General features: G+C 45.3%; 1 long non-coding RNA gene across 1 annotated transcript; it reads right to left on the bottom strand.

The window, feature by feature from the left end:
• Window positions 1-1,704: 1,704 nt before the first annotated feature.
• On the bottom strand, window positions 1,705-12,400 carry LOC103092902 (uncharacterized). Its single transcript, XR_001624812.2, has 3 exons — window positions 12,106-12,400; window positions 4,910-5,075; window positions 1,705-4,440 (listed from the first exon to the last, which is right to left on the bottom strand). It is a non-coding gene; the product is annotated as an uncharacterized LOC103092902 (long non-coding RNA).
• Between the last annotated feature and the right edge of the window lie 10,004 nt (window positions 12,401-22,404).

Genomic DNA, 22,404 nt, shown 5'->3' with positions numbered 1-22,404 from the left:
CATTAATTCATTGCTGGTGGAGTTGTGAACTGATCCAACCATTCGGGAGGGCAATTTGGAACTATGCCCAAAGGGCGATAAAAGAATGTCTACCCTTTGATCCAGCCATAGCACTGCTGGGTCTGTACCCCAAAGAGATAAGGGACAAAAAGACTTGTACAAAAATATTCATAGCTGCGCTCTTTGTGGTGGCCAAAAACTGGAAAACGAGGGGATGCCCATCAATTGGGGAATGGCTGAACAAATTGTGGTATATGTTGGTGATGGGAGTACTATTGTGCTTAAAGGAATAATAAAGTGGAGGAATCCCATGTGAACTGGAATGACCTCCAGGAAGTGATTCAGAGTGAGAAGAGCAGAACCAGGAGAACATTGTACACAGAGACTAATACACTGTGGTATAATCGAACGTAATGGACTACTCCATTAGGGGTGGTGTAATGTCCCTGAACAATTTGCAGGGATCTAGGAGAAAAAACACTATCCACAAGCAGAAGAACTGTGGGAGTGGAAAAAGTGAGGAAAAGCAACTGCCTGACTACAGCGGTTGAGGGGACATGACAGAGGAGAGACTCTAAATGAACACTCTAATGCAAGTACTAATGACATGGCAATGGGTTCGAATCAAGACATATGTGATACCCAGTGGAATCACGCGTCCACTACTGGGGGTGGGGGGGGGGAGGAAAAGAAAATTATCTTTGTCTTTAATGAATAATGCTTGGAAATGATCAAATAAAATATTATAAAATTAAAAAAAGAAACAAATCATAGTGTGTGATTCTAACAACTCATGTTTCTATAGGTCAAAGATTCCATAATTTTATGATCCAATGATGCTAAAATACTCATTAAATTATATAAGCCCTGCCATCAAAATATAAATGTTCCCTAACTCAGATTTTATAGTTTTTCCACATAGACAAAAGTTCCTGACACACAGGCATTGTGAGAAGGGACCAAAGGGGTGGCCTTGCTGAATTCTCTCCAAATAAAGGAATTCCCCCGAAAGCATTGTGAACAGTAAGTCATCTAGATTCTGCTCAAAACATTTCCAGTATCTGGGAACTCACCACTTCATAAGGCAATCGCTTCTTATGAAAAAGAGTTTTTTATAAGGATTGTCTTATTTTAAAGAGTGAAGACCCAAATGACCTGAAGTCTAGTCTTCTCTCTTCCACTAAGTAGTCATAGTGGTAGGTCTCTTCTCTTCTCTAGCTTAAGCAGAATTGATGGTCTCTAGGGTCCTTCTTGTTCTTTGAGCATGAGGGTTTCTGGCTGGAAACTTGGTGCATGTCAGTTTGTGTATGGTTTTTTGTTTTGTTTTGGTTTGGTTTTTTTGGTGTGGTTAAAGCCAGACCTTTGGTCCGAGAGTACACCTGTCTCAAAGTTTCCATTATCACAAACAACGTGAGAAAGTTCTCTTCAAAAAACCCCCAAATATTTTTCTCAGCCCTTCAGCCCTAGACCACTGTTGGGGTGGGGTGGGGGAGGAAAGTGGCAAGACTGTTCATGCCAGAGAGGATGGTGGTGATCACAGCATAGCTCCTCCTTCAGGGAAATGGATGTCAGCTTTGGAGGGAGTCAGGAAGAACTAGGGAGAGATGGATTTAGACTCTTATAGAAACTTCATTGGCTTTTTACAAAAATTATTGACTCGAAATTCAGGCCACTGATTCTATGACACGAAAATATAGCTAAATGTGCAATTAAATAAATGAAACTTTAATAGACATTATTTCCTTCCTTGCATTTATGTCCACATCATCTGGCTTGTAGAAGGCACTTAAGAAACACTCATTGATTAAAAAAATTGATTTAGAACTGGAGATCATCATTTAGACTTAAAGATCATTAAGGCTGACCTTTTTTATTTTGCAGAAGAGGAGACCAAGATTCAGAGGGGTTTGGAAAGGCCTGGCTCAATTCCTCACTGCCAGTCAGTGGCAAATCCAAAATTGAACCCAGGTCCTTTGCTACACAGTCATAGAATTTCAGACTTAGAAGTCATCTTGTTAAACTCCCTCATATTGTGGGAATCATGATACATTGTTCAGTGTTTATTGACTGAGCTAGGAAATGAATGAGTGAATACTGGATTTGGGATCAAAAATCTATGTTCAAATCCTTATCCTAGTACCTGTGGGACCTTGAATAGGTTCTTTCTCCACCATGGACTTTCCTCTTCTGGAACATTAGGGTGCTGGGTTAGGTAACCTCTTCAGTCCTTTCCAGCTCAAAATGTGTGACTCTATCTATGATCATTTTAGGAGCAGTTAGGAAGGGATGGGCTGGTGTAGTAAGAGAAGACTTCATGGGGAAGAGGAAAGGATAAAAAGGTCAGAGGAACATCCCAGGAAGGTCCAGAATGACCATGGAGGGCATTGAAGAGATGTCTGGCTTGGGGGAGGTCATATTCTGGGAGGGTGAGGGTGGGGGCAAATGAGTAATCGAGTCATATTAATAATTACACAACTTCCATTCTATAGGGTTTATGAAGAATTTTCTCTGCTCCAGATAATCCAGTCAAGATCATCCTATGAAACCTTAGAGACAACTATTAAAGAGCTGTTAGGGCCACCTAGTGGACAGAGCACTAGACCTGGAGTCGGGAGGTCCTGAGTTCAAATGTAAACTCAGACACTTCCTATCTGGATGGGCAAGTCAGTAAATCTCAATTGCCTAACCCTTGCCACTATTCTGTCTTAGAATTGATACTAAGACATAAAATAAAGGTCTAAAAAAACTGTGAATAGTTGTTAAGAATTGTCCCTTTTGGACTTATGAGAAAGAATGCTATCCACATCCTGAGAAAGAACTGTGGGAGCAGAAACCCAAAAGAAAAACAACTGCTTGATCACATGGTTCAATGGGGATATGATGGGGATGTAAACTCTAAATTATCACCCTAGTGCAAATATCAATAATATGGAAATAGGTCTGGATCAGTGACACGTGTAAAACCCAGCAGAATTGCTCATTGGCTATGGGAGGGGGTGGGAGGAGGGAAGGGAAAGAACATGAACCATGTAATCAGGGGGAAAATATTCTATATTAATTAAACAAATAAATAAACTTTTTTTTAAAAAGTATTGTCCCTTTTATCATGCTTCACATCTCTTAGGCTACTCTCACCAGAATTTTAGAGGATAAAATCACATTAAATTTTAAAAAGCATTTCTAATCACCTGAAAATGGGGACGGGACTTAGTTGGAGATAGGGAAAGAGTACACACAAAGGCCAACACTTATTCATGACTACCGTTAGGAAGGCAGTCCAGGCATTCTAGCACATGATGTTACCTCCTGATTCTGCCATCACTATGCTTTCCCCAAATGCTAGCCATGAGAGCCGATAGAGTGCAAGTAGGAAAAGCTTAGGCTAGAGTGCTGGATCTCATGGGATCTGAGGGAACTCACTCTGATGTATTGAGCCTTAGTTTTCTCTTCTGCATTATGAGAGCAATAAGGCCAGATGACCATAGTAGATAGATTGCTGGCCATGGCATCAAGAAGCCCTGCATTCAAATCCTGCTCCTAACACTAGCTGTGTGATACTAGGCACATCTCTCCCTCCCTCTGGACCCCAATTTCTCCTTTATAAAATGATGGCGAGGAACTAATAGCATCGTAAGACCCTCCCAGCTTTAGATCTCTGCCCTGCTGACTCCTAAGCACTCTTTCAGCTCTGAGGTTCTCTCTTTCTAAGCTGCCTGGCTGGTAGTTTCTCTGCCAGCCCTTTACCACAGAGGTGATGTCAAACATCCCACACAGATTTTCAGAGAAAAAAAATCATTAAGTCTTGGTTTGTCAGCAACTGATGGCCATGTATCTTGTTTTCCAGGTACCATAACTGACTTTTAGACATAAGATGAGCTGTTTGCCACTGAGAGTCTGTGACATATCCTCGAAAGGGCTTTCAGAGGTCTCCAAGGTCTGGAATATGTCAGCTAGTTGGCTTACCCTAGAGATTGGCCAACTCCTCTATCCCACAACAGTTCTACCTTTCCTATCTGTATCGTCATTTATGCAGTCTGCTAACAGTCTGACTCATGGGCTCTGCTGCTCTCATTGGGATGGATCTACCCATCACATTACTCATGAAACTGGGCAAGTCACTTAATCCCCATGAGCCTCAGTTTCCCATCTGTAAAATGAGGGGTTTGAATAGATGCTCTTGGGCTGCCTACCATTGCTAAGTCTGGTGCCATATTGTTGAAAGGGCAAAGGCTAGACAGAGAGAGATGATGATGATGATGATAAAATATCTCATTAATTGAGATAGTATCTTGCATTAGTTAGACTACCACATCTGTAGTCAGTTGTCTTGGGTTCAGATTCTGGCAACTGTCATAAAACACTGGTCAAAACACAATCCCTTTGGGTCTCAGCGTCTTCTTCTGCCTTCCCTGAGCAGTTGAATCTTCCTCTGTAGACCTCCTGGATCAAATGAGATAATAATTGTAAAATGATTACTTAATGGAGGCACTGGGTGGCTCAGTAAATAGAGAGCCAGGCCTAGAAATGGGAGGTCCTGGATTCAACCCTGACCGCAGACACTTCCTAGCTGGGTGACCCTGGGAGAGTCACTTAACCCCCATTGCCTAGCCCTTAGTGCTCTTCTGCCTTGGAACTAATACAGAAGGTAAAAGTATAAAAAAATGCTTACTTAGCACAGTACCTGGCACATGGTATTATGGGATAGAGTAGGTGCTTAATACATGCCAATGGAGGACTTTTTTGGGTCCCTCTTGGGTATATTTAGGTATTATAGTCCTCTGCAAAGGAATCATCCTTATATGACACTCCCTTTACAAGGACAAGGACACCCGCTGATTTAGAATACTCATCTTGCTCAGTAGACTCCATAATAAATGTTCAGCAAATGATCCCTAAGGCCCCTGCCAACCTTAAATGCTCTGTGATCCATGGCATAAACGTGGGTCTGCCCCACAGATAGCAGATTTCATTTTCCACTGGTTGCTGAATTCCATAGCCTGGTATTCAAAGGCTCTCCTGTTAGGATTCCACAAATATCTGGCCAGCAGTATTTCATGACCTCAAATGTAGGGATCCTTTAGAGAAGAGAGGAGAGATCAGAAGGTTTGTTAAGGATAATGTTACCATCACAGTCAACATTACTTGGCCTTTAGTGTTTTCTGGACCCATGACCTTAGGCAGCTTCAGGCGTGACTTGGTGTTTCAATTTAATTTGAGCAAAAAGGTAAACTGAAGCAGAGATGCTGAGCAAATAATTTATTAGCAAGAGCATGCTACCAGCAGCTTGCCTCCATTAATGTCAAAGATCAAGAGCAGGAGGACAATCTCCCTTGGTTTTGGGGAGTACAGAACAAAGAACAGAAGAGGATAGATGGCATCATGAGATTGAGGGCAACTTGATTGGTTACAGAGCTGAGGCACAAGGAACATGATTGGTTGTGGGGAAGATGGGTAGTTCAGTGGATGGAGAGCCAGGCCCAGAGAAGGGAATTCCTGGATTCAAATCTAGCCTCAGATACTTCCTAGCTGGGTGACCCTGTGCAAGTCACTTAACCCCCATTTGCCTAGCCCTTGCCACTCTTCTGACTTGGAACCAATACACAGTACTGATTCCAAGACAGAAGGTAAGGGTTAAAAAAAATAAACATGAATGATTGGAAGATTGGTGATGGGGACTACTAATGACCTCCCTTCTTCTCCCATGAAACTAAGAAGAGCTCATCTTTGGAGTCCAAGTGCAAAATAGCAGCCCAGACTTTTGGAGAGCAAACCTGATATCTGTGAAGGATAACTTGATGGCACAAAGATATCAGACCCAAACTCCCTTGCATTCACACACATTCCCCCTAGCAAAATTCCTTGAGACAAGAATAAATCAGTGATTGACAAGCAAGTTGGATTTCTAAATTTAACTTACTCCAGGTCAGCTGAACTCTGAAATAAGTTCAGAGACAAAGAACCTTGACTTAAGCAGTTCCAGGACAAAAATCAATTACTTGTGAAGTAATTGAAGAGGATCAATAAATAAATGATACAGGATCCATTTTAATCTTCTCATTGGGACAGAAGACTTTTGCAAGAATACTCATCCAACACAAGAAAACTGCCCAAGAAGAGAAGACCAATTGCCTCTCCCAAAGGTCTTTTCTTCCTTGTAAGGTATTCAGCCTTTCCATTTCAGTAGAGTACACTGGCCAGCAAGTATGAACGCTACCTCATGGTGGGAGAGAGGCTGATGCATTTGTTCAGTTTCTCCAGTATCAGTATCTGGCCTCCTGGCCCCAAAATCAGTTGTCCCACTGACCACAGTTCTCCACTTGTCTGGTTTGTCAGACCTCTCAGACTTTCCTACTCTCGTCTCCCTTTTATTTCCATTAATCACCCAAGTGCTCATACACATCCGACGACTTGCCATTCTCTAAGCACATGTATGTTCTTGCCTTTCTGTGTGGTTCTTCCTTCTCTATTTGAATGGCTTGTTCCTCCCCATGTCAACCCATCATCCTCCATCCTCTCCTTCAAAGCCCAGACCAAAGTCACCTCCTTGCTGATGTCTTCAAGACATGCTGCTCTTCCTTCCATCTAGCCATGATTTCTTCCTCCTGGGCATTCCCACAGCATGATGCACCTTCCTCAAGCACATTTATAGCACCCTTATATTTAGAAGTAGAAGGAACCTTGGGGTCATCCAGTCTAGTCCCCTTATTTTGTCAAGATTGGAACTTCTATCTCGTATTGGGATTATTTGGGTAAACAATTCCTTTCAACTCTTTCCTTGAGAAAAGAACAGTATTGAAATGACAGACTCAGATTAAGTTCTGCCTCTGTTTCTTACTGAGTATGTGAAATTGGCCTCTCTGGGCCTTAGTCTCTTCATCTGTAAAATGGAAGTATTGGGCTAAATGGTCTCTAACAGCTTGAATCTATGAAATTGGTAATAATTGCAGTCAGAATCATAATAATAGTCATATATAAGCCTATGTAGTCAAATACAGTCATAATAGTAACAATGCAAAACCATGCTGTGAAGACAAAACAATACTGAGAATACTGGCCATATAAGGACCACCGCTTACATCCCTGGACCCTGAGCCAATGGTGATTGCCTTTCCAGAGCCTTGCTGTCAGACTGAGGGCTGTGGCCATTGCAGGCTCTCATTACAGAACAGTCAACACCTCTGGGAGCCAGGCTGACAACTTTTGCCACTCTTCCATCCATCCCCAGAGTTTTGTCTACACCCCAAGGAGCTAGAAATAGGTTTGCTGAAATTGGGGAGGAGACTTCCCTGTGTCTATATTGGGGGCCCTTGTATAACCAACATGTCTCTGGTACTTGTGCTTATTCTGCAGGACTTTTGAAAAGAAGGCAGGGTGGTATAAGGTTAGACTGGGAGGTGGGAGTTTCTGGGTTCAAATACCCCTCCTAACAATCAAGCAAGTTCCCTCTCTTTTCCAGGCCTGTTTCCGCATTCATAAAAGGAAGAAATCCATAAGATCATAGAGTTTAAGATCTAAGAGACCGTGGGCACCATCTAGGAAAACCACTTAACTTTCCAGATGGGGAAAATGAGGTCCCTTCCAGCTCTGCATCCAAGGATCCCTTAGCTTCTTGATTTGGTTGCAAATGTGGCTACATTTTCAGTTTCCTTAAAGCATGGGGCTTTCCCTTAAGGGTCACAAATCTGTTTTTTGCTCATTTTATTTATTTATGTTTTTAAACCCTTACACACTCCTGAAGGACTTACAAGTGAGAATGCTATACACATCGAAAGAAAGAACTGGGGGAGCAGAAAAGCTAAATAAAAACTTATTGAGTTATCTCTTGTTTATATGGGATTATGATTTGGGGTTTAGGCTTTAAAAGATCGCTCTATAGCAAAAACGAATTAATATGGAAATAGGTATCAAGTGATAACATTTGTACAATCCAATGGAATGGCTTGTCAGCTCTGGGAGGAGGGAGGGAAGAGGGGAGGGAGATAACATGAATCATGGAACCATGGGAAAATATTTTTAAAATAAATAGATATATTTGGCAAAAAAATGTATTGATTTTGAGAAAATAAAAAATAAAAAAATTTTTAAATAAAAAAAAAAACTCTTACCTTTTATCTTAGAATCAAATCTAAATATCTATTCCAAAGCAGAGCAGTAAGGGCTAGGCAATAAGGGTTAAGTGACTTGCCTAGGAAGTGTCTGAAGCTAGATTTGAACCCAGGATCTCCATCTCCGGGCCTCTCTATCCACTAAACCACTTAGCTATCCCTTCACAAATCTGTTTTTTTTTTAATTATTTTGGTAATTCTATTTTAATGAAATTACTTTCCTTTGTAATCCTCTATATTTTATTTTATGCATTTAACTGCATGATCCATAAGTCCATAGGCTCTACCAGATCCCCTGCCTGCTGAATCCAGGACACACAAAAAATTAAGAACCCTTCTTTTAAATTCTGGCTTTCTAGGGGGCAGCTGGGTGGCTCAGTGGATTGAGAGCCAGGCCTAGAGATGGGAGGTCCTAGGTTCAAATCTGGCCTCAGACACTTCCCAGCTGTGTGACCCTGGGCAAGTCACTTGACCCCCATTGCCTAGCCCTTACCACTCTTCTGCCTTGGAGCCAATACACAGTATTGACTCCAAGATGGAAGGCAAGGGTTTAAAAAAATAAATAAATTCTGGCTTTCTGCAATGAGGAAAGGAGAGTCTATTGCGCACTGCCTCTCCCTAGTACCTTTAGCAGAGGGTTGGGGCTTAGGAGAGTTCCTGGGCACTTGGCTGAGATCCCAGAACTCTGTGGCCTGTTTGCAGAGGGCAATGATTGCATAAACCAGGCTAGTTTTCTGTGACTCTATTCAAACATCAACCTGACCCCCCTGCTCCCGGGAGGGACCTCCCCTTGTCCTTAAAGCCACATCCCCCAGAAAGGACTTGGGGAGCCTTAGGAGAAAATGGATGGGGGGTGATCTGTGGTTCCTGGGGACTGCTAGCAGCCCTCAGCTAGGCTGTCTACTGTACATGCCCTGAGTACTGGTGGAACAAACACACCGACTCCTGTTATCTTCGCCCACCACCCACTTCCTTGCCACCATCAGGTAGGGGCTGTCCCTAGGGTGAGGGGTTGTCCCTTTGGGAATAGGAGGGGGAAGGGACTGACAATTATCCCAGAGCAGGGGGAGGGGAAGGTTGTTCCTATGGGTGTGAGGAGGAGGGGGCATGACACAATGGAAAGAGTAGAGGCTCTGAAGTCAGGCTGCCTCTGGCATTTGCAACCTCTAACATCCCTAGGTCAAACAGGAGGACAGTTGGATTTATTGGCCTCTAAAATCTCTCAGTTTCCTCATTTATAATAAAAGTCTCCAGGGCAACGAGGTAGTGCAGTGGATAGGATGCCAGGTCTGGAATTGGGAAGATCTAAGTCCAAATATGACCTCAAATCAGAAGCTAGGTAACCCTAGACAAGTTGCTTAATCCTGTTTACCTCAGTTTCCTCATCTGTAAAATGAACTGGAGAAGGAAATAGCTAACCACTCCAGGATCTTTGCTAAGAAAACCCCAAATGGAATCACAAAGAGTTAGGAATGACTGAAAAATGACTGAATAGTAACAACAATATGGCCTCAGAGGCCCCTCTTAGCTCTGAATCTCTGAGCCTGGGAGCGGAAGACTCTATCTTTTCTAATGGGAGGGAAGGTTCAAGGTTCTTTCTAGGGCAATAATTGAGGAGAGCTGTGGGCTATAATATAGTGTTATATAATTGGATGGTCTAATAACCCCCAGGGCTACTCCTGGAGATAGATAAGGGCTGAACCCATGAAGGTAAGGACACTGAGGGTCCTCCTAGGGTGGGAAAGGCTCCAAGGCCATCTCTAGGGAAGGGAAAAGCCAAGGACCATTTTATTTGAGGTTGGAAATGGATGAAGAATCTAATGGTTTTCTTTGAGAGAGACGTGGGAATGGGATAGATCTATTCCTAGGGGAAGGACAAGAACTCTATTTATAACAGCTCTGTAGGCCTGGACATGCTCTTGGAGGCTAAAGGTAAGGCCAGAAGGTGGAGCTCTGGAGAGAGAGATGCCCAGATAAACACCAGCCACTTTGACCCTCGTCGCCCTCTACAGATCCAGGACCTAGTGTCAGTGCTGACCGATACTCCTAAAGCCTCGGGCCTTTGGAGAATGAGTCCAAAATATGTCACAACTGAGGCAGACCCCCAAGGTCGCCTAATGCCATCCCTTAACTTTGCAGATGAACAAGCAGAAGCCCAGAGATATGTGAATGGCCCAAGGTCATACAGGGAGTTATTGTCTATTCATAAGAGCGAGAAGGAATCTTAGGAATCATCTGCTAGTCTCACCCCCTCATTTTAGAGATGAAGAAATGGGCGTAGGAAGCGGAAATGACTAGTCCTGGTGGGCCTGGGACTAGAACTTGCCTCCAGACCAGTGCTCTTTCCACCATATCAGGTTTCCTCCCTACAGAGAAAGGAGACACAAATGTCTTTGCACAAAATAGAACCTTCATAAATGCTGAAATGAAAAAGTACGGCCAGAAAGAAAGGGGAGAAAATGTATCTTCTTCTCTTCTTTGCAGAAGTGGAGGGCTATGGGCATAGAACACGACATACAAAGGCAGGCCTGCGGAACTACTTTCCCTCTCTTTTTATTTTACAAAAGATGGGGGAAGAGTAGGAGGAGGAGCTATAGATTTGACAAAGAAAGTGGTAGACAAGAAAATGATAGATTTAGAGCCAGGAGGCACAGGAAAGGCCATGGAGTCCAACTCCCTTATTTTAGGGATCATGAAAATAAGGCAAATGGAGATTAAGTGACTTGCCCAGGGTCACACAGCTAGAAATTGTCTGAAGTCAAATTTGAACTCATGTCTTCCTAATTCCAGGTCTGGCACTCTACCCAAAAAAGCCCAAAGTCTTAAGACTTGGTCAAACCCATCATACCCATCCCTCAAGGGAGATAACAAGGATTAAATATGTTGCCAGCATAACTACATACCAACAAAGGTAACTGTGAGCCATTGTTATTACATACTTCTGTCCTCCAGGACACAACTTGGAGGAAATAAAAAAAACAAAACCCTTCTATAGAACTGGAAGGATTACAGAGAATTCTCCCCTTAATAATATGGTGAGATCAGTTCTAAGGGAACTGCTGGACCCATTTTACAGGCGAGGAAGCTGAGACCAGAGAGGCAGGGTCTTGCCTGAGTCAGACACAGGCATGTGCTCCCCAAGGTTCTCTGTACCCCACATCCAGAGTTGTTTGGGCTGCGCCTCCATGGTGCCTCATAGCCACCCCTGCGTAAGACTCCCACAGGCAGGGATCGGAGGATATTCATGGCACACACGCTCACTGAAAGCTGGATGGGAGGGCTCCAGCCTGGGTTCCCAGGCCTCAGCTTAGGAGAAATAAATAGCTCGGCCCCCAAAGGAATAGTGCCATTGCCACCATTTACTCTCTTGTTTGAGGACATCAGACCTCCTCACGTTCCTCCTTCGGCCGTATCTCCTGGACTCCAGCTCGTGGGGCTCCAGGCCAAGGCAGGCCAGAGGCCGGCTGAGCTGGGACTCACGTGGGCAAAGCAGCGGGCGAGGGCGCGGCCCGCCTTCCTCACCCCGTCCGTCCGTCCGTCCATCGACAGACTCCCTGCCTCTAGCCCCTCCTCGGATCCCTCACGGGACCTGGGACAGCAGGTGTAACCAAGAACTCAGACGTCACTAAGCAACTGGGGCTCCCCTGGGGGAGAACTTCAATCTCCCTGCACCTGCCTTCCCCGGGGGTGCCCATGGGGGGCAGGGGCGGGGGCTGGCTCCCTTCCCCAGCTGTTTACAGCACCGGCAGCCTGATCCCAGCCCACTGGGGTCCCCCCAGCCCTGGAGAAGCACAATACGCTCTGGGTGGCCCAGACTGGCACAGGAAGCTGGAGGCGTTGGGCTCCATGGAGCCAGGGGCCCTGGGCCAGGGGGGACAAGGGCCGGAGCAAGAGGCCATGGAGCCGGGTCATTGATCTGGGGCCCGGGAGGGGGCAGGGGAGAGACCTTGAGCCTGGACAAACAGGGCCTCCTGGGGCCCGCACTCTGGCCCTGCCCTACCTGTGGTGTCAAGGTAAGTCGGGTTCTCTGGGAGCCCCCTCCCTTCCTTCAGAGTTGGTGGTGGGTCGGCGTCCCTGGCCTAGCTTCTCCGGCTCCTGGAGGAGAGCGTCCGCAGGGCCTGCTGCCCAGGAAGTGACCCAGGAGAAGCGGAAGGACCGAAGTCTGAGACGCGCCGGGAATGTCAGGGAAGGGGGGAGGAGGAGGTGGGAAGAGGGGAAGGAGTCTCAGGGAATGGGTGTTCTCTGGGGGACCGAGGCGGCACGGAGCAGAACAGGAAGCGGCCTTAGGAGGGGCCTTGGCCAGGGCTTCTTACCCATTTTGGGGGGTCCCGGACCCCCCTGGCAGGGAGAGTCTGGTGAAATCTAGGGACCTTCTCAGAAGAATGTTTTTAAATGTATGAAATCAAATGCATTGTTTTCCCAAAGAAAAGCATTATTTTGAAATAAAGATGAATTTGGTTTTTCCCATCCAAGTTCATTGAAGATCCCTGGGAGTCTTCCCAGCTGATCTAGTCCAGACCCCTTACTTGTCAGGTGACCAAGCCCCGGAGAGAGAGATGGGTACAAGGCGAGTCTTGAGTCCTTGAGGATCTGTGTTCAAATGTCGTCTTAGGCGTATGACCACGCTGGAATCATTTCACTTCCCTGGTCCTCAGTTTCCCCATCTGTAGAAGGAGGGGTTGGACTCGAGGGTCTCTGAGGCCCCTTCCAGGGCTGAGCTTGGATTCTGTTACTGGCCGGGGTCACAAAGGGAGCCTGGACAGACAGCTGCCCTCCTGACTTGGCGCCCAGCATTCTCTCCGCACATCAGGACAGGGAGCCCTGGATTAGGCGAGAGGGCAGAGTTGCTGGCACATCCATTTTCCTGATCCTGCCAGGGACGTGCACACCAGTGGGTGAGAGGGGCACAGCCCGCCGCAGCCAGCGGCTCCCAGACCCGCCATTCCTTTAACCAGAGGCCTGCCTCCATCCTGCTGCCCACCCCACCCTGCCAGCTGGGTAAAGTATTGATTCTGTCCGGGCTTCAGGGTGCCCAGTGGCCTATTCTCCCCTCCAGGCCTGAATCTGCCAGGCACAGCAGCCCTGGCCCTGCTGTGTCAGCCTCTAGCCAAGGGCTCTCTGGGAAGGGACCAGGAAACTGAGGCCTGGGGAGGGAGAGTGACCTGAGAGCCACACCAGTAAGGAGGAGAGACCAGATTCAAACTCAGGCCCACAGATGCCCAATCCAGCCCTCTTTCCAGTACTTGACACTGTTCCTCAGTGGGGGCTCAGGGTGTATGTGGGGGAGCAATAGGAGGGGTTGGACCTAGAGGCCAGAGCCTCTCAAAGCCAGTCACCAGAGTGTTCGCAGGCCCTCCCCCCAGAAATTGTTGTCTGGACCCGTGACTTCACCAGGGTGAGGAAATGCCCTCTGCCGATACAAGAGTTGTCTGGGGTCATGCGTGGTCAGAAGCAGGACTGGAACCCAAGTCTCCCTGTCTCCAAGGCTGGCCATCTGTCCACCACACTCTGCACCCTCCTAATCCCCTGCCAAGTTTGTTGTTACTCAGTTGTCGTGTCCGGTTCTTCCTGGCCCTGCGGACACAAGCTCGCCAATACTGTCCATGGGGTTTTCTTATTTTTTTCCCCTAAGTTTTGGAAATTTTTAATTAATTAATTAATTTAGATTATTTTCCCGTGGTTACAAGATTCATGTTCTTTCCCTCCCCTTCCTCAAGCCCCCCCCCCCCCATAGCTGATGCGCAATTCCACTGGGTGTCATTGATCAAGAACTATTTCCATATTATTGATTTTGCAGTGGGGTGATCCTTAGAGTCTACATCCCCAGTCACATCCCTATTAACCCATTGGGGTTTTCTTGGTGAAGATCCTGGAGAGGTTGGCCATTGTCTTCTCCAGTGGATAATGATAGGCAAGCAGGTTAAGTGACTAGCTCAGAGTAAGTGTCTGATGCCAGGTCTTCTTGACTCTTTCCACTGAGCCATGCAGTCACTTTGTATTTTGTATTTAATCTTCTGCATCTCCCCTGTTTTCCCCCACGAGAATATAGACTCGTTGAGGGCAGGGATAACTTCATTTTTGTCTTTGTACTTCCAGCCCCGCATGTAGAAGGAGCTTAGTAAATGTTTGCTGAGTTAATAGATCCTGCGGGGAACCCCAAGGAATAGACAGGGGCCCTGCCAAGAAATTTAGAGTCTAGACTCACAGTGGAGGAACAATAGAGAAGTCAAGGCAGGTTAGACTCAAGAGGCTGCACATGTGGTGGATAGAGCTCTGCGTCTAGGTTCAGGTAAGACTTGAGTTCAAATCCCACCTCCTCCCATACTCATCGGCTGGGTAGTCATGGGTCCCTCAGCCCCAAGAGGTTCAGTTTCCTCATTTGTGACAGTAGGTTTAAGATGCCTGTAGCACATCCTTCATGGGGCTGTTGGGAAGATGACTTTACCAAGTGCTTTGTGAGCCTTGAAGCTTGTTGTTTAAGAATCAGGGAGAAGCTGTCCCTTACAATGAGATACAACTTGGGAGTCACTTAGAATATTAGGATTGCCTGAGGCACTGAGAAGGTCTATGTGTCAGAGTCAAGATTTGAACTCAGGTCTTCCCAGCTCCAAGAGCAGCCCGTGCTACATTGACTAGACCACACTACTTCCCCAAGGCTGTGAGTTAAAATAATAGCTCACCTTTGTATAGACTTATAGGGAAGTTTTTAAAGTAGCTTAGTCTTTGCATCCTGGAATACTTTCTAGAAGCCAGAGAGGTTACTGCAGGCTGGAAGAGTGAGGCAAGGCTTTGTAAAGGAGGCAGGATATGTGTGATCTGGGCCTTGAAGGACAAGGAAAATCTGGATAGGGAAGAAGGAGAGGGAGAGCATTCCAGGTGAGAGAATCTGTCTAAGCAAAGGCAAGGAGATGGAAAAGGATTTGGTTTGAATTGAGAGGATCAGGCTGAAGTCAATTAGAATCTAGACACATTCTCCCTAATGCTGCCCCAAATCACTTTCTTCTATAGTAATATCATTAATTAGTACTAACTGTAAAACTTCATTTTAACATTATTTTACTAAAATTCTCTAGGGGCCCTTCAAACAATTAATTTTGTAGATTTTATCTTATAAATTGAGTTGCTGATCATATTTAATAAATAAATATTTATTAATATAAAAATAACATTGTTGGGGCAGCAAAGGTGAGTTTCAGTGGATTGAGAGCCAGATCTAGAAATGGGAATCCATCTTGGGTTCAAATCTGGACTCGGACATTTCTAGCTCTGTGACCCTGGACAGGTCACTTAACCCCCATTGCCTAGCCCTTGCTGCTCTCCTGCCTTGGAATCACCACAAAGTATTGATTCTAAGATGGAAGGTAAGGGTTTAAAAAAACACAAAAAGCATTGTTCTACCATTGCTCAAGCCTCAAATTATAAAGGATATGAATGATTCATCCCCTTCCAGCTATTAGTCATTAGGAGTAGCTGTGGACCTGGGAAAGGGGAACCACTGATATTGGAGAAGATGGCCATTTGAAGAGATTAGGTAGAGGAAAGCTTAGGCTAGAGCCAGGCTCCCCTCCTGTCTAACCACTGCATCTTAGAACCATGATTCTAGATCTAGAAGGGGCCACTGAGTCCAACCTCTTCCTTTAACCCAGAGGCTATAAGTGCTTTGCCCAAAGTCACATAGGAAATAGACATCTGAGGTAGGATTGGAATCCAGATTATCTGGTTCCAAAGTCAGTGTTGTTGGCACTAAGTTGGGGAATGAATAAAGCCAAGCTCCCTAAAGCCCGTCTGATGGAGTAGTCAGAACACAGAAGGCGCCAGACAACCCAGATCTCCCATCTGGAATCAGCTGCATAATCTCACCTGGAGAAAGTAGCTTGTGTTGAATGAAGAGTTTGCAAGCCAGTCTGTAGAGATTGAGACTGAGAAGACAGTATAAAGAAGCTGAAGGCACTGGGTTGTAAATGGACTACTCAAGGAATTTAGCCATGGAAGGGAGGATGATCTATAGAAGTATTATTTCAAAACCCTTATCTTCCATCTTGCAATCAGTCCTGTATAATGGTTCCAAGGCAGAAGAACGGTAAGGATTAGGCAATGGGGGTCAAGGGCCATGCCCAGCATCACCCAACTAGGAAGTGTCTGAGACCACATTTGAACCCAGGATTTTCCTTCTCTGGGACTGGCTTTCAATCCACTGAGCCACCCAGCTGCCCCCAATCTATCGAATTATTACTAATGGGGACGGATAAATCAAGTGAAGGCTTTTTGTGGATGAGGAGATATGGGCGTCTTTGTAGCAGAGTGGGGAATCAGCCAATAGCCAGGGAAAGTTTGGAGATTAATGAGAGATTAGGAATGATGGAGGGAAAATCTTCTGGAGAAGATGGGATGGAATGATGCCACATTATGCATGGAAAGTGATTAACCTTGGTAAGAAGGAGTCAGACCACTTCATCACGAGAGAGGGGTGAAGAAGGAAATGGTGGCCAAAGGCATCTCAGTGATGTGAGATGAAGAGGAGGGAGAAGAGGGAGCTGTTGTTGAGTGGCCTTAATTTATTTCAGTGAATTATGAGTCAAGGTTCTCAGCTGGATTGGGAAGGGGGGATCTGTGGAGGAACTGAGGAGGGATGAAAAGTTTTGGAAGAGTTGCTGTAGCGAATGGGATAGTGAACTGATTAAGGAAGCGTGAAAGGATTGCTTTGCTGTAGTGAGGGCCCAGTGGAGGTTACCTAACATAAATATGTAACAGAAATGAGCACGAATTTTTCATAATTTTCATAATTTTTACCAGTTTTATTCAGCTGTCATGATTAGGATGGTGGGAATGATCCAAGGCCAAGACTGGCAGTACTTCAAGCTCAGGTTTAGGATAAGGGGGCACAGACTCAGGAAGATGAGGAAAACACAGAATTGAGCTGGGTTCATTTAGGAGGTCAAGATGGAAAAAGGAAGAGACTGTAGCCAGGGCTAGGGCGATGACCTGCAAAAGAACTGAGGTTAAGGTGTGAATGTAGAATAGGAGTCCAGGTTGCAAGACTGAGGGAGGGGCAGATGACAACAGATTGTGATCAGATAAGGGAACTGCAGAGTTCTTGAACACTGAAGTGGAGCACTTGTGGGTGACATCCTACCATGGAAAGATTGCTAAAGTCTGAGTCTGATCCTTGGTTCCAAGCTGGAGCTCATGATCTCATTGGGTCCTCCCAATTTATGGAATAGGTATTGGCAGATATTATTATTACTTGATGAAAGATGAGGAAACCCAGAAGGAAAATGGCTTGCTCATAGTCACCTAGATAATGTCAATCTAGATCCTTTTACTTCAGATGCAGATCTTTCTACTATTGGCCTGTACAAGCCACCAGGGCTGGTCAACCCGTGTCTCCTAATGCTCCTTCTTCTCTTTTGTCAGAAGTCCAGGATGGAGGATGAAGAGCACAGGGGCAATGGGCAGGTGATCCCAGGGCAGTTATATGGAGTAGACCTGGAGGAGCCAGAGAACAGGCAAAGAGGCCAGGGACCAGTGGAGAAGATCAAAGCCACCGATGACCCCAAGAGAAGACGAGATTACCTCCGCTTAACCCCGCTCTGGCTTGCCCTGGTGATGCTGGCAGCAGGTGGAATCCTGCTCTGGTATTTCCTAGGTAAATGAAGGCTAAACCATGGGAAGATAGGGAAGAGCTTTCTAATGAACATATGGTGAATGAAGCTTTGTCACAAAGTGCTGGCATCTAGGGTGGTGGGTTTCCTCTCTGAAACAAGCCTGTACCCACCGAGTACCTACAGGGTACCTCCTTCCAGGCAGCCTTCATTCTCTATCCTTAAACTAGCCCAAATTTTCTCCGAGATGAGCAGCCCTCTCCTAGTGTGGCTCTCCTTGCCATAGGATTGTCCTCTGCACCTGCCAGATCACCTCAAATCTAGAATTTTCCCCATTGGGCAGTGATGTCTAGTTTCAGCCACAGGGAACATCCTAGTTGTCAGCTACGTATCTGTTGGCCAGGGCCTTAAGGAGAACTGGGGAAGCCAGCCCCCAGGCACCCTTGATTGCTTGGTTTGGACTAGGGAGTTTGAGCTAATCAGTGCAGTTCCTGGGAAGAGATAAGGAAGGACTTGGGAAGGATTGGAGCTGTCCAGCAATGGAAGAGATTACTTGGTGAGTCATTCACTGGAAGTGGCAAAGACTTAATGACCACTTTTAACCCCCCTCCCCAATTCTGCCTCCCCACCACCATTGTCAGGCTAACACCCAGCTCCATTCCAAGCAGGATACAAGTCAGAGGTGACCGTCAGCCAGCTGTACTCAGGCAGTATCCGGGTGCTCAATCGCCATTTTAACTTGGACCTCTCCCGCCGCGATTCCAGTGCCTTCCGGAGTGAAACTGCCAAAGCCCAGAAGATGGTGAGGAAAGGCTAAAAGGGAGAAAAAGATGGGGGAGAGCCGATGGTTCCATGAGGCTGTAGTGGATCTGTGAGACGGTCTGGGCAGGAAGGTGGGAGGAAAACTGATGTTTCTATGATATGAGCAGCCCAGGACAGAGGTAAAAAGGAATCACAATGATTCTGAGAGATGGGCTAGCTCCAAAACTGGGAAGGCATGGGTGGCAGTGGGGATGAAGATGCCAAGGAGCCAGGTGACTTCATGACAGTGGTTCAAACTGGAGGGCCCACTGTGTGCAGAGCTCTGTGCTAGGCACTATGGTGGGAGAAGAAAGAGATAGGATGGGATGTGGTTTTTTAAAAACCCTTACTTTCTGTCTTAGTAACAACTCTAGGACCCAAAGGCAAGGCCTAGGTAAGTGAGATTAAATGACTTGCCCAGGGTCACACCACTAGGATATGCCCAAGGCCAAATTTGACTCCAGGACCTCCCAACTCCAAGACCAGGGCTTTTTCCACTGCGCCAGCTAGCTGCCCTGAGATTCAGTCTTTGCCCTAGAAGTTAGGCAGTGAAATAAGTGACTAGAATAAACCAGGGTGGTACAGGGATGTTTGTAGGTTCACTAGATGATACTTTGGGCCAGCATCAGAAGACACCAAATTCTAGAACTTTTCCCTGCCTCTGCATCCTTTGCAGATCTTGCTCAAATCTCTTTCCTCATAAAGTTTCCTATAGTTAGAATCATGAAAGTCTAAAGATGCTTACAAAGGTATTTCTAAGTGGGTGGAAGCTAAGAGAAGGTGTGGCATGTCCACTAGTGCTAAGAAGTGAGACCCACCTTTGGGATAATTGGAATTGAATGGCATAAATCAGGAAGAGTTTTGTGGGGTGGGCAAAATGGGACAGGGAGAGGTGGGCTGAAGCTTAGATTTTTCAGTTTTCATTGTGTTCATTTATACATCAGAAATAGGCAAACTCTACAAAGCAAGGCATTAATCATTGTTTTATTGGTTGTTGACTTAAGAAAGTGTTTTAAATGCAAATTAAATTCCAAGTGTTTTGTTAGATATCCCCCACTCCCAAAAAACTAGTTATTAAATAATTACTGAGTGCACAAACCTGGGAAGAGGACTGGGAAGGGAGGGAATAGTAATCAGGCAATGGGAGAAAGTTCTCATTGGAATATGTGTGTGGAAGGAATGACAAATGAGATTTCTCTTCCCAGCTTAGGGAACTCATCTTTACTACCAGGCTGGCCCCATACTACAACTCAAGCACAGTGTATGCCTTTGGGTGAGTCTCGGACCCCCCTCCCCACCGGTCTCCCTCAGGACCAATACAGTCGTGAACTATTAAAGCTGTAGGGGACCAAAGAGATGGTCTTATAAAAGGCTCTTAGCCCACACTGGGGCCCTCAAGTCATATTATTCCCCTCTTGCCACTAAATTACCAAGGTTTTGGGAAGACTGAAGGCAATAAGAGTAGGGCTTATAGCTGGTAGAATCATCAAATGTGCTGGAGAAGTCCTCAGAGGTCATTTGATCCAACTAGTCCCCAAAGAAATTAACTGATTTACCCAAGATCACATGGGTGATAAGTAGCAAAGCTGAGATTTGAACCATAATTCTCTGGCTCTCACTATGCCACACTGCTTCTCAATGAATGTTAGACTAAAAAGAAACCAGTTGCTGATGTTTCAGATGCCCCCTAAAATCCAGAATTTCTTAGCCATTAACTCCAAAAAAAATTTAACTATATTTCAGTATATTTCGTGCTTCCCAATCCTTTGCATGCAATTAAGAACATAGTTCTTAGGAGTCCATAGGCTTCACCAGAATTCCTGCCAAAGGGATCCAGGACACAGAGAAAAGTAAAAATCTCCTGTCCTAGACTACATTCTTTAACAAACAGAGAAGGGAAAGGATGACGAGAAGGATTAAGTGACTTGCTTAAAGTCCCCCTGAAATTACTTTGCATGTTATTTCTATCTGAATACATGTTCCCCTCAGTCAAATATAAATATAGAAGATGAACTCTTTGTTTATAGTTTACATAATATAATAGTAGAATATAAAATAAAATATAGAATGAAAACTCCTTGAGGGCAAGGATAGTCTTTTCTGCCTTTTGACTCCATTGTCTAACATAGTTTGTAGGAGCACCATTTAGAGCTAGAAGGAAGGTTAGAGGTGTTATGGGACTATAGGTTTACTCTAGCTGTAAAGGTACAAGCCCCTCCCTTTACAAATGTGGAGCCCCCAGGAGGGAAACTGATTCATTCAAGGTGATATAGGTAATAATTGGCAGAACATGGATTTGAACTCATGTCCTCTGCCTCTGAATTCAAAATGTCTGTTGAAACAAATTTGAAATGGCAGTCCAGTGGCTAGATCCCAAAATTACTAATGTGATTTCATATTGCTTCAAGAGAAACAAGATGAGGGGCAGCTAGGTGGCTCAGTAGATTGAGAGCCAGGCCTCAAGATGGGCATCCTAGGTTCAAATCTGGCCTCAGACACTTCCTAGTTGGGTGACCAAGTCACTTAACCCCCGTTGCCTACCCCTTCCCACTCTTCTGCCTTAGAACCAGTACCTAGTATTGATTCTAAGGTGGAAGTTAAGGGGTTAAAAAAAAGAGAGATACAAGATGTAAAGAGAGAGGAAGGCAATATTCTCACTGTCCTTTGCCCTGCTCAGAGCACATCTGGAGACCAGGGTCATTTCTGGATGATACACTTTGGGAGGGTCATTGACACATTGGAGAATACCCAGTGGGGAGCAAGTAGGATGATGTGGGACTTGGGGACCATGTCATAGAAAGATTGGTAGAAAGGAGTAAGAATCTTTAGCTTGGAGAAGAAAAGACTCAGGGAAGGGGGCAACTTTGGTCTCTGAAGATCTGAAGGGTTATCTGGAGAAAGGGTGATTAGATGTGTTCTTTTTGGCTCTGGAAGGTAATCTAGGACTAAGTGATACAAATTACAGAGGGATTAAGGTTCAGTATAAGAGAAAATTTCCCCTGGTGAAAGCTTGTTCAGGATCATCCAGTAGTGAGCTTCTCGTTACTCTGGGTATACACAGGCCAAAAGTCTAGTCCCCAGGCACATGCAGAAATTCTTTAGTTTTCAGGAGGAGACATCTAAGATTCTTTTTGATTTGATTCAAATGAATTTAACAAAAATATATTAAACACCCAGGGTTTCCACAGTCCCATGCTGCCCAAGCCAGAATCAAATAACTTGTGGAGCTGGAAGGGACCTTAGAGCACAGAATGTTACACATTAGAGGAACCTGAGAATGTCAGAACTGAAAGAGATTTTAGAACATGGGAAGCCAGACCTGGAAGATGCCTTAGAACAGGGAATGTTAAAGATACAAAGAGCTTAAGAACAGAGAATGCCATTGCTGGGGGCAGGGAGAGGTTAGAACATAGAATGTCAGAGCTGGAGAGGGGCATCTTAGAACACACAGCTGACAGAGTCAGGGCTTTGAGGAACTTTAGAACATGGAATGACAAGAAGGACATTGAGAAGATAGAATGTAAAAACTGGAAGGGACTTTAGAACATAAGATGTCAGAACTGGAAAGGACCTGTGGGATCATCCAGTCCTACCTTCCATTTTTACAGCTGTGGAAACTGAGACATACAAAAGAGAAGAGGGTGAAGGAGACCTAGAAGTAGCCTGAATTTAAAAGTACTATCAATACTGTCTTTTCTGAGTCCCTCCTAACTCTGGTTCCATCATTCTAGGAGTATTTTGATATTCGATGCCCTTTTCCAGGGATTGTCTCACTATTCCTTCTTAGCATTCTAGACCCTTTAGAGGAGAAGGAGGAGGAGAAAGAGGCCAGAGAAATGTTGACTTCTCCCTCCTTAGGGAAGGACCTCTGACCTGCTTCTTCTGGTTCATCCTTC

This window comes from Monodelphis domestica, chromosome 5 (genome assembly GCF_027887165.1).
Source record: "Monodelphis domestica isolate mMonDom1 chromosome 5, mMonDom1.pri, whole genome shotgun sequence".
Taxonomy (NCBI): domain Eukaryota; kingdom Metazoa; phylum Chordata; class Mammalia; order Didelphimorphia; family Didelphidae; genus Monodelphis; species Monodelphis domestica.
Note: the sequence above shows the minus strand (reverse complement) of the source record. Positions and strands in the feature narration are given on the sequence as shown.